Below are 16420 nucleotides of genomic sequence, written 5' to 3'. Positions count from 1 at the left end.
GAATATTCTTTGTTTTGTTTTGTTTTTAAATAACATTGAAGTAGATTTTTTTTCCTAGGGTTAGATGACAGATGGATCTTTATGGAAGCTTTAGAGGTTCAAGGGCTTAGAAGAGATTTACAATATTCATGGGTTATTATAATGTATATCAACTCTCTGATTGGTGTGGCCTCTCCATATCCACAGCATAGTGAGTGGTGTGGATTTTATTAAAAGGGTTCAGCACTTAGGCCACTTGGAATTTAGCAGAATCATCTTCAAGCAAGACTTGTTAGGCAGGTAGGATATATCTGGCAAATGACTGTGAGGGCTGAAGGCTAAAACATATGAATAAGAGTTATAGAATAGAATAGAATAGAATAGAATAGAATAGAATAGAATAGAATAGAATAGAATAGAATAGAATAGAATAGAATAGAATAGAATAGAATAGAATAGAATAGAATAGAATAGAATAGAATGGGACCTTGGAGGTCTTCTAGTCCAACCCCCTGCTTAGCCAGGCAACCCTACACCACTTCAGACAAATGGTTATCCAACATCTTCTTAAAAACTTCCAGTGTTGGAGCATTTACAACTTCTGGAGACAAGTTGTTCCATTGGTTAATTGTTCTAACTGTCAAGAAATTTCTCCTTAGTTCTAAGTTGCTTCTCTCCTTGATTAGTTTCCATCCATTGCTTCTTGTCTTGCCTTCAGGTGCCTTGGAGAATAGCTTGACTCCCTCTTCTTTGTGGCGGCCCCTGAGATATTGGAAGACTGCTATCATGCCTCCCCTAGTCCTTCTTTTTATTAAACTAGACATACCCAGTTGCTGCAATCGTTCTTCATATGTTTTAGCCTCCAGTCCCCTAATCATTGTTGTTGCTCTTCTCTGCACTCTTGCTAGAGTCTCAACATCTTTTTTACATCGTGGCAACCAAAACTGGATGCAGTATTCCAAGTGTGGCCTTACCAAATCATTATAAAGTGGTGTTAACACTTCATGTGATCTTGATTCTATCTCTCTGTTTATGCAGCCCAGAACTGTGTTGACTTTTTTGGCAGCTGCTGCACGTTTGGCTCCTATTTAAATGGTTGTCCACTAGGACTCCAAGACCCCTCTCACAGTTACTACTATTGGGCAAGGTTACCACATATACTGTACCTGTGCATTTTGTTTTTCTTGCCTAAATGTAGAACCTTACGTTGTGTAAGTCAAAGTAAAATACTTTCTCTTGGGAACCAAGGACGTTCTCACACCTAGTCGGAGGAAGGAGGAGTGATGTCACCAGACCAAGAGACGCTGCCTTGTTTGGGCCATGTGACTGATTGTTTGGGGTTGAGGCAATGATGAAATCCAAATTTTTTTACTACTGGTTCTGTGGGCATGTCTTGGTGGGCGTGGTGTAGCTTGGTGGGCGTGTCTTGGTGGGCATGGCAGGGGAAGGATACTGCAAAATCTCTATTCCTCCCCCACTCCTGGGGGAAGGATACTGCAAAATCTCCATTCCCACCCCACTCTGGGGCCAGCCAGAGGTGGTATTTGCCGGTTCTCCGAACTACTCAAAATTTCCACTACTAATTCTCCAGGACCTGTCAGAACCTGCTGGATTTCACCCCAGGATTGAGGTAAAAATATTCACTTTTAATTAGGTGAAAACCGAGGGGGCGTTCAGAGTCAGTTTTTACCAGATATGTGCCAATATGATATTTTCAATAAAACTTTTCTTTGAGGAATCCACCTGCCTCGGAGTTTTTGCTTGCGATGGATCTATTGCAGTGGTGGGTTTCAACCGGTGTTACCACCAGTTCGCTTCATGCACACGCTTCGTGCGCGCTTCGCTCACATGCATGCCAAACTTGCACTCCACGCAAACACGGTGTATGACAGAACAGCTGAGATGCAGCAATCCACTCTGCTGCACCTTTCAGCTGGGCTAAAAATTACCAAATATATGGTATGTATAACGCAGGGGCGGGTGGGAGGACCAAGCTAACCGTTTGCTCTCAGCTCACCATCGCCACTACTGGTTCGCCCAAACCAGGCCGAACCAGTAGAAACCCATCACTGATCTATTACTTGAAACCCTAACAGGATCCTTCAAATTCCTGGACAATTTTTTTCCCCCCAGCTGCCATTCTTTTTATAGATTTTTCTCTTTGAACAGGGTTAATGACCTATCATTTCAAGGGCTACTTTTTAACTCTTCAGGAATGCTCCTAGACCAAAGCCGCCTCTGCCGAGATCGGTATTCTAAGCTGCTATTATCTCAGAGAGGAGCCACTGCTGCTCATTGTGAGTTTGGAAGATAGCTCACGGTTCTGACCGATTTCACTGCTGTTAGAAAATGTTTCAGCCTGAATGGTTTCCTTCTGATAAAACAATCCATACTATTACTGCTAACCTATAATGGACATAACAAATGTTCTCAACCCTTACTTGTAGAGAGCAAGTGGAGTGCCATTTCTACATTATCTTTAAGGCTGGACTGGTATAGACATGCTCTCAACTGTGCCATGGGCAATCACTAATTCTGGTTTCCCTCTCTTACTCTCCTACCCTCCCTAAAATATTGATATTGAAAAATAGACAGCAAAAGGTATGACCAAATCATGAGCCACAGTGGCGCAGTGGTTAGAATGCAGTACTGCAGACTTTTTCAACTGACTGCCAGCTGCCTGAAATTTGGCAGTTCAAACCTCACCAGGCTCAAGGTTGACTTAGTCTTCCATTCTTCCGAGGTGGGTAAAATGAGGGCCCAAATTGTTGGGGGCGATGTGCTGACTCTGTAAGCCACTTAGAGAGGGCTGTAAAGCACTATAAAGTGGTATATAAGTCTAAGTGCTGTTACTATCTGTGCCAGCTCTGAGATACAGTTTTACATGATCAGTCCTGAATATTCAAGCACTGGTAGCTGGTGCCTCCTTTCTCTCATTGTCCTGGACAGTAAAGCTACCATAATCAGAGCTAAGAAGGAATAAAGACAGTGTCCCAGGACAATATTGCAGGCTCCAATCAGGGTTGATCACCGGGACCAGAGATTTAGTCTTCTGAGCTTTCAGACTCATGCTGGACCCCATCCTCAGGGAACTTCTCTCTACTAGAAGGTGGTAGAGAGAACGTCCTTGAAGATGGGCTCCATCCAGAGGTGGTATTCAGCCGGTTTGGACCGGTTCAGGCGGACCGGTAGTGGCGACTTGTGGGTGGACGCAATCCCATCCTATATTTCTATGTTGTTTGACATTGCACGCATGTGCAGATGGCACGCTCGAGCGAATTGCCATGTTGTCTGATGTTGCACACGTGTATGGATGGTGTCCGCGAGCGAATTGTCATGTTTTGTGATGCTGCATGCATGTGTGGATGGCGCGTGTGCAAAGCAAGTGCGCGTGCACACACACTCGCTTTTCCAGTGCTGGGTGAACCAGTTGCTACAGTATGTGAATCCCACCTCTGCAATGATGGGTTGTCCCCGGTTCTGACTGGTTCACAAGAACCGGTAGTAAAACTGGAGGGAGGCTCTGCCCACTGACCCGGACATCATCAGAAGTGAACTGCGCATGCGAACCAGTAGTAAAGGTAAGTAGAACCCACCCCTGCACCTCTGGCTCCATCATGATTTTGAAAGCTGGGAAGACACCTCTGGTTCCGGTGTATAACCCAGATTGGAGTCAAAGCTAAGAAGGTCCTGGGCTCTGCATGTTTTCCATGCTAAGAAAGTTGCAGCAAAGCGTGCAGAGAGGAAAGACAAGTTTTTGGTATGTTCTCTCTGCTCCACAAGACTGATTCAAAAACACTTTCTAAATCCATATCATTCATTTGCCATTCTAATCTTTTGCAACAGGAACAATAAAGACTTAAGGGATTAAGATGTCACAAGCACTTGATAATCAGTACGGATCATTTTAGCATTTTAAAACTATGTAATTTAAAAAGAAAAGGGAAGTGCGTGTAATGCTATCAATTCAGAGTAAAATTGAAGGATTATTTTGTGACTCTCACTATTAGCCAGGAAAGAGTTGAGCCCAGGTTTTTGTGAGTTTGAAGGAATCAGAAGGGAGAAACTTAACAAAATCAATATTTAATGCTTTTCACTTATTTGTTAGGGCAACCATATCTGGACAAGCACTGGAGCTCCATATAGCAGTTTTCTGGACTTCTGCAGTCCAACTATGATAGCTCATAAATTTATTCCTAAGGTACACCAGGGGAGCTTCATTTTAAAACTGAAAGTTTATTATTTGTTTTAAAGGATTAAAAACCCTGACATTTTAGGCTTGCCTTTAAATAGAGGGTGGGTGGATGGATAGATAGAAGAAAACAAATGGCTAAAAATAAATTATTTCTTAATTTAGAATACAGTAGTTTTACTATTTTTAAAAAAGAAAATCTAATTACTCTAATTACGTTTACTTAATACCATGGCTTAATGTCTTAATATCTAATTACGTTTACTTAATATCATGAAGGGACGCAGTGGCTCAGTGGCTACGACACTGAGCTTGTCAATCGAAAGGTCGGCAGTTCAGCGGTTCGAATCCCTAGTGCCGCATAACGGGGTGAGCTCCCATTACTTGTCCCAGCTTCTGCCAACCTAGCAGTTCAAAAACACATAAAAAATGCAAGTAGAAAAATAGGGGCCACCTTTGATGGGAAGGTAACAGCACTCTGTGCGCCTTTGGCGTTGAATCATGCCAGCCACATGACCACGGAGACATCTTCGGACAGCGCTGGCTCTTCGGCTTAGAAATGGAGATGAGCACTGCCCCCTAGAGTCAGGAAGGACTAGCATGCATGTCCGGGGGAACCTTTACCTTTAATATTATGGCAAGTGACAGCACCCAATCTGCCTTGGCTAACATCAAAAATTCTAATCACACTAGGACCTGATTAGAAGGAAGACAATAAGAAAAACTCAGAACTTTAGACTAGACTATGAGAGAGAGGAGAAGGAGGAGAGGAGGGGAGGGGAGAGGAGAGGTATCCAGAAAAAAGCAATGGAAAACACTTACAAAGTTTGGCCAAGAAATTCATATGGATTATCCATGTACCGATAAATAAGGGAACATGTTAATTATTGTCAATTAGAAATACAATTTTACATGTTGACTGAATGGGACTTAGTTCTGTATATATTTCAATGTTTTATTTCATAACAAAAATATATATGTTAGCTATGTTTCTTATGAGTCATAAAATATTTTCCCAGGCTCTTTCTTATTCAACCTGAGGTTGTTTTTTTTTTTTTTTTTTTTAAATCAAAGCACTGTAATACCTTGTAAAGAATTATCTATTTCAGGCAAAGTTCTTTTGCAGATCTACCGATATCACTATGATGACTTATACCTCCCTTAGCAACTGTCAGCTTTTTGGCCCAGCAACTAAAGATAATCATTCATCTTTTAAAGGGATCTCACCTTATTGGAGGAAAAGGACGGTGAGCAATAATGCATCCAAGGAAACATCCACTGGAACTAGTCAGATTGTAATTTATTTAAGATAGGGGTCCCGACCCCCCCTTATTTATTTTCTTAAAGTCATACAAAACTGACATGCTGCAAAATGAAGTGACTACAGATGGTGTTTGATTTGTAGAAATTAAAGTTGAATGTTTAGTAGAGGGCAATGACTAATTTTATTTGTTGGGGAAAAAAAATAAAGATCAGCAGAAGTGGTGAGAAGCATTCTGGGGATCAACAGGAGTATTGAAAAGCTCGCCCATCCTGTGAGTCCATCTGTGTTTTGAAAATTCCTAATGTGTCAATTTACACAGAAACCTTTCCCTGCTCCTGATTTACTATAGTTTGCTGCAATGAATGAATGAATGAATGAATGAATGAATGAATGAATGAATGAATGAATGAATGTCTCAAACTAAATCATAAATTAGATGAAGGAAGAATCAGGAGATCTGATCGAATGCCTGCCAGATCAGGGGTGCTATTCAGCAGGTTCTGACAGGTTCTGGAGAACCAGTAGCGGAAATTTTGAGTAGTTCAGAGATCCGGCAAATACCACCTCTGGCTGGCTCCAGAGTGGGGTGAGAATGGAGTTTTTGCAATATCCTTCCTCCAGGAGTGGTGTGGGAATGGGGATTTTGCAGTATCCTTCCCCTGGAGTGGGGTGGGAATGGAGATTTTGAAGTATCCTTCCCCTGCCACGCTCACCAAGCCACGCCCACAGAACCGGTAGTAAAAAAAATTGAATTCCACCACTGTGGCCAGATGTTCTCAAATGCTTATGATTATCTTTTTCATCAATCCATTGGTTCTGTGCAGAGTCCACAGCTTAGGAATGTTAAAGCAGATCTTGACAAAGGTTAATTAAAACAATGTGGGCCTTCTGAAATCTGATCTGAACAAAGTAAAAGTAAGTAAGTAAACAAGTGATGATTACTCCTCCGGGTGCCGTCGGCCAAACAATGTCGGCTGGCGGCCCCCAGGGGGAGAGCCTTCTCTGTGGGGGCACCTACTGTCTGGAACGAGCTCCCCCCGGAGATACGGAGGATCCCGGATCTACGCACCTTTTATTTCACCAGGCTGGTCTGGCCTAACCTTTCCCATTCTCTTTTTAATGTAAATTTTAATGTAAATTTTAATTTGTTCTTAACCTGGGGTTTTAAATTTGTCTTGGGCTAAATTGATTTAATTCAATTTTACTTCTGCTCTTAAATTTTTGTATTCTATGTGTTTTATCCTGTGCCTGTTCACCGCCCTGAGTCCTTCGGGAGTAGGGCGGTATACAAATTAAATAAAATGAAAATGAAAATGAAATGATGATTGGAAATCAGTTGCAAATCAGCCTGGGAGTAAAGTAAGGGTGTGCTTAGGGTACTTACCTATAAGCAGAATGTGGTGTTGATACAACAAAAGCTAATAGAATTGCTATTGTTATTTTGAGAAACGTGTGTGTGTGTGTGTGTGCATGTGCACGGCATGTCTATTTCCACAAAAGTTGCATGAACATATGGCAGAAAAATGGCCCCAGGCTAAGAGGAAGCTTGTTACCATCATATTGATTTACCATCAGGTTTGACAAGAACTTCCATAGCAAGGTATCGCAGGGAAGTAGCATCAGACACGTTGTGCAAATCTTTGTACAGGTGGACCATGATTCTCCAGTTACCTCCTGAAAAAAACACCTTTGGGACAGCCAACATAGACCACTATGGAACTATGGAAGGTGAGTAAAGAGCTACCAAGCAACTTTCTTGTTTGGATTAGGACAGTAGTGGGATTCTACTGGTTTAACAACCGGTTTCTTGTGTGTGCGTGCGCCCTTTGCAGAAAATCGAACTGTGTTGCTGAGAGCAAGAAAAACAGATGAGGAGCGGCAATCCACTCTGCTGCCCCAATCAGCTGGGATTTGGAAGCAGAAATATAGGTAAGTATAACGCAGGGGAAGGCCCACTTCAAAGAAAGAGAGAATCGGTTCGCTCACAGCTGTAAATCAGAGCAAACGGTTCGCCCGAACTGGTCTGAACCGGTAGAATCCCACCACTGGATTAGGAGAAATTTGTATAGCTGAATATTTAGTTAAGTATAGCTGAATTTCTTGTTTGGCATTGAGAAAAATGTATTGGAGTTCTTTCCATTCCATATCAAAGCAAGACATCAATTGAATCGACCAAAACATTTAGTCAAGCAAATACTGAAAGACTGTCTTACAATTCTTTTCCAACAAAAATTATCTTCTTACAATATCCAGTTGGGAATGATGAGAACAAAATAAGGATAGTAAAATTTGCATTAGGGTCAGGGGTGGGCTCCCAAATATTGCGGACAATCAGCATGCTTATCCTACCTGAAGAGTACCTGTTGGAACAAAGGCACTGAAATTTGATTCTGGATGACCTGGAATGTCAGCAATTTAATAGCTTCAGAGAGTTTGACCTGAAGGTACCAAAACACTCTCAAAGAAGTTCAGAGGTCAGCAAAGGAGCAAACAACAAGCTGCCCTGTGTGTTGCAAAAAAAGAAATTGGCCAGTGAGATGAAAATGAGTATTAGGTGACATAACAGCACACCTGGAGCCCTTTTCAGGGAATCTGTGGCCATGTTGAGGATCAATGCCAGATATTTCCTCCCCACAGCTTATGATGTTCACCGAATCCCAGCTGGCATCACTGTTGGCAGCTTGAGACAAATGTTGTCTCTGTGCTCATTGCACAACGATCAGCAAACAAAACAGCAAACAAGCTGGAGAGGAGATGAAGGTGCCAGAGCTGGGGCCTCCATGAACCTCCCATCAACACAAAAGCTGTTCTATTTCCATAAATTCTTGTAGGGTATCTAGCTATAAACCTCAGGGATGCAAGCAAGAACGCTGTATGGTATGTATCGGACAGGCAAAATGTCAGTGGACAGATTTAATATCCTGATTTTCAGGGTGCTGTACAAGAGGTTGTCCACAATGTCCTTAGCTGGGGAAGAGAGTTTGGTGCCAACTCTTGAATTGCAAAAGGCGCCTGATGGCTAATATATATATATTTTTTAAAAAAATGCTCTACATTATCCTTTACATGATTTCACATCTTGTTAGAGGCAGGAGACAGATGGTGCAAATCTCATTTGAGTGTTAGGCAGTAAATTAAGTAGCTGGATGGAGGAAAACCAGGATGGGATAGAAAGGTACAGAGAGATAGAAGGGATGATGTTGATGTAAGCTGGATTCAGTTAGACTTTCTTTCCCCTTATTGCAGACCTTTAATTTCCTTGGCTCAGCAATCTATATTCCTTTTTCTGGGCTCTGCAGAACATCGCTTACCCTGTCAGAGAAGAGCATATCCAGAGGGATACACATGTGCTAACGCAGCCAAATAGACTTCACAGCCATTCCCCCTAACCCTCCTTCTTCCTGAAGAGTCTCCCCCGCCATTAAACCTAGAACCGGTCCTACCCATGCATCATTCCAGTTTTTCTTCTTGACATGCCCAAATGACCCATCTTCATTTCGGCGCCCAGACATGGAACCGATTCAAAAAGTAATGGGAAATCATCAGCATCCAAGAACTGATGATGAGTCTCCTTAAGCTGATTCAAGGGGAGCTATTTTAGTCTGGTCTGAAAAAGAAGACGAAAGAATGGGGCGTTGGCAAGAGAGGGCAGATGTGGGGCTAGAATTGACCTTCTGTCTCGTGTTATTGGTCTAACCTACATGGCAATCTTGCTGTGCTGGGAAAATGTGTCAGCTTCTTACATGGGTGTCTGCTGGCTCTGTTCCAAGAAGTCAAAAGGGTGCCCGTAACAGTTCCATCAAAGCTCTGCCTATATTTGTCAATTTGTTTGTTTGTTTGTTTTTTTAAATGGGCGATGCTGATAAAAGACTGGAAGAACTCTGATAAAACTGCTGTGGTCTCACAATCCTCTTCTTGACTTTTCTGGCCATTCCTTAAGATCAGTGGTGGGATTCAACCGGTTCAGACTGGTTTAGGCGAACCGGTTGTTAAATTTCTGGCTGGCCCCTCCCCTTCCCACCCCTCCCTGCCCTGCCCCTTCCAGGAGTCCCCACGAGCCCTGTTTTGGCTCCCAGGTAAGTGCAATGAGGCCTACTAGGCTCAAAATGGAGCATGAGGGGTGCAGCGTGGCCCGTTTTTGCTCCCAGGAGGCTGCAGGGAGGCCTACTAGGCCCAAGACAGGGCACGGGAGTGTGGCACCCGCCCCCCTGTGGCCCATTTTTGCTCCCAGGGGGATGCAGGAGGCCGAGTGCTGCCTGTCACACACCCCTGGCCACACCCACCATGGCCACGCCCACCCAGCCAGTCATTAGGGCAGAGAACTGGTTGTTAAATTATTTGAATCCTACCACTGCTTCAGATCCCCCTGGATTCTCACACACACCAGCGTCAAGTGTTTGGAATCGATGTGAATAAAACTGTTTTCGGAAAGGTTTCCACAAACAGGAAATGGGAATAAATTAAACAGCTAGTACCAACAATTTTAGAGGCATATTTTTTTTGCAAGTGTCTGCTATTACTTCTTGAAAGAAAAAGTGTACCCCAAGCCTCTTACTTACCAGGAAAACAAAGCATTTAGTCAGCTGTGACAAGAGCAAAATAGTCTTCTTTGAAATATTGGTTAGGTGCTAATGCTTTTTCCATTCCTAAGGTAGTTTCATTTCACTCTGCTTCTCATGAATAATAAAGACAGCCTATCCTGATAAAAATAAATCTAATGGTTCAGAGAAGAATGGCTGAGTAAGAAAGGGAATGGTCGGGGGGAGGGGGAAACAGACAGACAAACAGAATGGAGATAGAGAGCTATAGTATAATGTATAATGCAGAAACAATAAAGTATATCCCAAAATTGCCTTTCAAAAGGAAACTGGATTTTCTTGGGTTCCCCCCCCCCTTGAAAATGTTTTGTTTCTCGTCCAAGAAACTTCTTCAGTTCTTTAGACTTTCATTACATCATCCTGACATTGCTTACTTTGGGTAATAAAACGTCTTCAAGAAAACCACCAACCTCAGAGATCAGCAAAACCCCATAGTTTAACTCTGAGCTACAAATATTCATTTCTATTGGTACCGTTCAGTTTCTCTCTGATCAAATATTGCTTTGAAAAGATTGTTGTACTTTCTCATCTCCTACTGATTCAAGCATCGAGAAGCAAATGGAAGGAAATTTCCCTTCCCCTTTTACCCCTCCCCCTCTCCCAAAAAAATCATTAATCCTTGCAGGTGTGATGCTTTCCATACTTTCATTGATAACAGAAGTTTCCAGCTGGACTTCTGGCCTATTACACACTGGGGAAGCAAAGAAAATCATACAAATGGGATATGGTATGGTATGGTATGGTACAGTATGAAATGTACACTTCTGTACACTATGGTACAGAATGGAAGAGAGAATAGAATAGAGTAGAGTAGAGTAGAGTAGGGTAGGGTAGGGTAGGGTTGGGTTGGGTTGGGTTGGGTTGGAAAGAGAAGAGAGGAGAGGAGAGGAGAGGAGAGGAGAGGAGAGGAGAGGAGAGGAGAGGAGAGGAGAGGAGAGGAGAGGAGAGGAGAGGAGAGGAGAGATTGGATTTATAAGGAATTTGTCTCCAGTGTATAAGCTCTCAGTGTACATGTAAAACAACAGAGTGATAATAATCATAATAATGATACTAATAAGAGAAAGTAGTAGAAAAGATGAGAAGGATAATAGTAATGCACTATAAACTGCATTATTGGTAGCACTTATGAAATTGTTTGCTCTACTATCAGATGGTTGGGCTGCAAAAAGAAGTAGCAGAATTCTCAGTCCCTCATTCTCTAGAGGAATTAAAGAAGAGGCATATGTCAATTATGAAAGTGATGAAATCCATGCCTTCAAATAAGCATTCCTGTCAATGAATTTCAGACAATTTAGCCTGGTGCCAAAGTTCAATCTACAAGAGGTATTTTGGACAGTCTTAATAAACTGCCGAGAGCTACCTTTTTTGATTCTTCATCTTTCCAAGCAAGCCGTCTTCAGAGGGAGAGATGAAAAAGAAGGTTATTTATGTAATGATGATCTCTCCCCACCCCTCGTTTCAGCGACCTTAATATTTATCCGTTGGGCATTTTAGATGTTTCTGTTGCTCAGCAACTAAGTTTATGAATTAAGATGGTGGAAGGACCATGAATAGAAATCTGGTTTGGTTTTGTTTTCACCGTGGCAAAAAGAACAGCTCTGATTCAGATGTTTTGAAATGCTGCCGTGGAAAGAACGCCTGAAATTAACCGACACGGATATGGCATCCAAAAATAAAACCGATTTGCTTCTAACATGTGCCAACCAGTTTTACTCCCCAAATCAATTTGACCATAGCATGCTAGTAAAGATTAGGACTGTTACTTTAAAACCATTCAAGGAAATCTTGAAATAGCCCCAGATAGATAGATAGATAGATAGATAGATAGATAGATAGATAGATAGATAGATAGATAGATAGATAGAGAGATAGAGAGATAGATAGAGAGATAGATAGAGAGATAGAGAGATAGATAGATAGAGAGAGAGATAGAGAGATAGAGAGAAAGAGAGATATGGATGGTTGGTTGGTTGGATGGATGGGGAGATAGAGAGATAGAGAAATAGATAGATAGACAGACAGAGAGATATGGATGGATGGATAGAGAGAGAGAGAGAGAGAGAGAGAGAGAGAGAGAGAGATGGATGGTTGGTTGGATGGATGGATGGATGGATGGAGAGATAGAGAAATAGATAGATAGAGAGACAGAGATATGGATGGATGGATGGATGGATGGATGGATGGATGGATAGATAGATAGATAGATAGATAGATAGATAGATAGATAGATAGATAGATAGATAGATAGATGATGGATGGATGTAGATAGAGAGAGATGGATAGTTGGATAGATGGATGGATAGAGAGAGAGATATGGATGGTTGGATGGATGGATGGAGAGAGAGAGAGAGAGACAGAGAGACAGAGAAATAGATAGAGAGGTAGATAGAGAGACAGAGAGATATCGATGGATAGATGGATGGATATATATATAGAGAGAGAGCTAGAGCTAGAGCTAGAGAAATAGATAGAGAGATATGGATGAATAGATGGATGGATATAGATATATAGATAAAGATATAGATATAGATATAGATATAGATGACTTTACTCAAAGTTACAAACAGAACTGGACGTTTTTCAATCCTTTGTTCTTATTACACCTCAGATCTTTTTCTACTCTGCGTAGCATAGCTATACATTGTCCTATTTGGAAATTGCTGGTAATGTGTAATGACTTTTTAAATACAGGTAGTCCTCGACTTACAACAGTCCATTTGTTGCAACGGCAGTGAAAAAAAGTGACTTGTGACCATTTTTCACAGTTACAACCTTTGTAGCATCCCCACGATCAGGTGACCAAAATTCAGATGCTCGGCAACTGGTTCATACTTATGACCGTTGCTGTGACTCAAGGTGATCCCCTTTGTCGACCTTTTGGCATGCAAAGTCAATGGGGAAGCCAGACTCACTTAACAAGAGGGTAATTAAATTATCAGCTGTGGTGTTTCGCTTAACAACTGAGGCCAGAAAGCTCATAAAATAGGAGCAAAACTCACTTAACAAATGTCTCACTTAACAACACAAATTTTGAGCTCAATTGTGGTTGAGGACTACCTGTATCTAATGTTTCCCTCCCTCTTTTCCGTCTTTTCTCAGAATTCAACTGTAAATTAATAAAACTTAAATAATTACTATCTTCCCAAAGGAACAGAGGAATTGTAGTTGAACAGGAAATTAAGATCTTAGAAACTCTAATAAAAGGCACTCAATAGCTCCTTTAACTTTATTCTTGACTGTACTACACAACACCAACCAAATTAAGAGAGATAATAATCCATTGGAAGCACAGATCTAACCATTTCTATCCATACATGCACCACTATCCCCATGCCAAATATTACAAATTGTTTAATTCCTGCGATGGAACTGGCTAGCCTACAAAGAATCCTCAGATCGGATCATACTTGTCCAATTGAAATATCGGACTGCTGTTTTTGAATGTAATTAATCTGATGGACTATAACTTCTCATTTTGACCTGCATAGTCTCCTCGGAAATCAAATCCAACCTTAGCATTTAAAAATATACTTGAAAGGTATATCACATTTTCTATTGGCAATCGAGAGAGTCCAGAGATATTTTACGAGAAGAGTCCTCCATTCCTCTAACTGCAATAAAATACCTTATGCCACCAGACTCCAAATTTTGGCCTTAGACAACTTAGAACTATTCCGACTTCAGTCTGACCTAAGCATAGTACATAAAATTATCTGTCACAATGTACTTCCTGTCAATGACTACTTCAGCTTCAACCACAACAATACACGAGCAAATAATAAATACAAACTCAAGGTAAACCATTCCAAACTCGATTGCAGAAAATACGACTTCAGCAACAGAGTGGTCAATGCCTGGAATGCGCTACCTGACTCTGTGGTTTCTTCCCCAAACCCCCAAAACTTTAACCTTAAACTGTCTACTGTTGACCTCACCCCATTCCTAAGAGGTCTGAAAGGGGCATGCATAAGTGCACCAGCGTGCCTACCATCCCTGTCCTAATATTCCTTTTTACTTACTCTTTTCATGTATTCAAATTATGTTTATACTTTTACCTGATATCTTATATATGCTTGACAAAATAAACTTATGACTTATGACTTAATTTGCTTCTTTCAAGCAGAAAGTATTTTTCCAGTAATTTACCACCCTGGTGGACTGTAAAAAATTACCACAAATTGCCCCTAGAGCTGTTAACACAGAAGGGAGGGGAGTATGAGCCTTTCTCCATTCAACCATAACAGTTGAGGCCCATGGGCACAGTTGGTTCCATTGTTAGAAAAACTAAAGGAAATTCTCACTGGCTAACATGGCTAGAATTCCAGTGCTGATCTTTCGAGAACTTCTGTCTGCTACGATTAGGTGAATTGTTTGGCAAAGTGCTTCAAACGTAGCAAAGTCACTTCATCTTCTCATAGGTATGGTACGCCTTTCCAAATCACATGTGAATGCACAGAAGATACTTCTGCCTCCAGCTGGGACAGCCATCGACAATCCATTTGAAGTATTTCCATCCATGTAAACATCTATAGCATGGGTGCCAAACTCAAGGCCTGGATCCGGCCCACAGAGTGCTTAGATCTGGCCTGTGGGGCCGCCCTGGAAACAGCAAAGGACCGGCCCGCGGTGACTCTGCCAGCAAAAATGGAGCTCGGGTAGGCCTCAGGCAGCCCTCCCAAGCTCCATTTTCTTTGGCAGAAGGTTGCAGGAGGCCATCGCAGCCAAAAATGGAGCTTGGGAGCCCGTTTGCACTGGCAGAGCGCTCGGGCCACCACAGACGCCCCCGACACAAGTGATATTGAGCTGGCCACGCCCACCATGGCCACACACACCCTGCCCGCCCCCCAAGGTCAAACACAATCCTGATGCGGCCCTCAATGAAATCGAGTTTGATGCCGATGTAGATGACCAGGGAGGAGCTTCAAATGAACGTTGTTGAATTTTTGCAAAGATGTCACTTCATTGTTTCCAGCTATGATTTGTGATGCTGTTGTGATCAAAGCATCTTTCAAACTATGCACATCGCATTGGATTTCCAGAAATTTGGATAAAGAGAGTAAAATCCTAAAAAAATCCATCCGAACAATTGTGTTGAATCTTCCACATAGACAAATCACTCGCGAAGATCATTTACTGCTTCTATAATGACCAGCCGCCAATACAATTGGCAAAAGGTCAGCTTCATAATTAAATACACATATTTCTTCCAGCCAAAATAGTTATAGTTTAAATATATATATATATATTGGGTTTTTACTCCAAAGATCCCAATTTGATTGGTAAGTTTAGAGGAAACTTCATTGTATAAAAGAGCAGGGCATTTTCAAAGAGGGGGTCTTTTCAAAATTATAGTCTGAGACTTATTCTTGTTTCCATGGAAATGACCTTTTCCTATTCTATGGAAATGGAAGTAGTTTTATATATTCTCTTCTTCCGGCTTTATTACACCAGCAAAGCTATAATTCAAAATACAGCGAGGAATACAGGAAACAGTGAAGTAACTCTATATGCCAGGAGATTTTAGAACGCAAAGTCATTTTCACCTATTGGTAGGTTCCTAAGCATATTTGGATTTTTATTTATTTATTTTTTTTAAAAAAAATTATCATCTCGTTTTGATTAATTACCTTTCAACACCTGAAGATCTGGAGAATTATTTTCTAAAGTATCAAACTCGAAAGTGGGAAGCCTCATGGGGAAAAAAAATGGAGATTGACATGCCTAGAAGTATTGTTCATTCTTGCTCCTTCCTTCTCTTTTTTATTTTTTCTTTCTTTTTTTTTATTGAAAAGTTTTAAAATATTTTTACTCCCCCCACCCTTTCCCTTCTCCCTCCCCCCCCGACTTCCCAGAGCAAAATACAGGGTATAGCATTTAACAAACATAATCAAGCATAAACAAACTAACTATAAGCTCTTCACCCCCCCCCCCCCTTACACTTTAACTCCCCCATATATACCAAAATATAAGAATATAAGAATTCGCTCCTTCCTTCTCTTAAGAGCAAAATTAGTCAGTAAACGTTATGAATGTTTGCCTGGAATTCTACAGACTGTAATTTCTTCAGGAAGAAATGATTTTTCTAAACAGATCTAAGGTGTCTTTAGCTATGCATGCAGTTTGCAGCTACTTCGAGCATTCCCCATTAAATTACTTAAGGCATAAGCAGAGAAAATCACCTCTACAAATTCCTATGATAGACTTCTTGTGGTCAGACGCTGCCTCAGATAAAGGTTGTGGTGAGGCAGCTTGATTTTTTTCCTGTTTAATTAATTAATTGTAGAACTGTATTTCCCAGCAATTCCCCTCTTCCTTTAGCTAACCAGAACAATAACAAAACCTTGCACTTAAAAAAAAAATGGAATTGCTTCCTATGAAAAGAATATG

The 16420-nt window shown here is 41.3% G+C and overlaps 1 protein-coding gene across 3 annotated transcripts in view; it reads right to left on the bottom strand.

The window, feature by feature from the left end:
- PCDH9 (protocadherin 9) overlaps window positions 1-16420 on the bottom strand; it is a 926161-nt gene that overhangs the window by 828892 nt on the left and 80849 nt on the right. The gene's annotated exons all lie outside the window — the stretch shown is intronic.

The sequence above is a fragment of the Pantherophis guttatus genome, chromosome 5 (assembly GCF_059756535.1).
Source record: "Pantherophis guttatus breed Tessera chromosome 5, ASM5975653v1, whole genome shotgun sequence".
Lineage (NCBI taxonomy): Eukaryota > Metazoa > Chordata > Lepidosauria > Squamata > Colubridae > Pantherophis > Pantherophis guttatus.
Note: the sequence above shows the minus strand (reverse complement) of the source record. Positions and strands in the feature narration are given on the sequence as shown.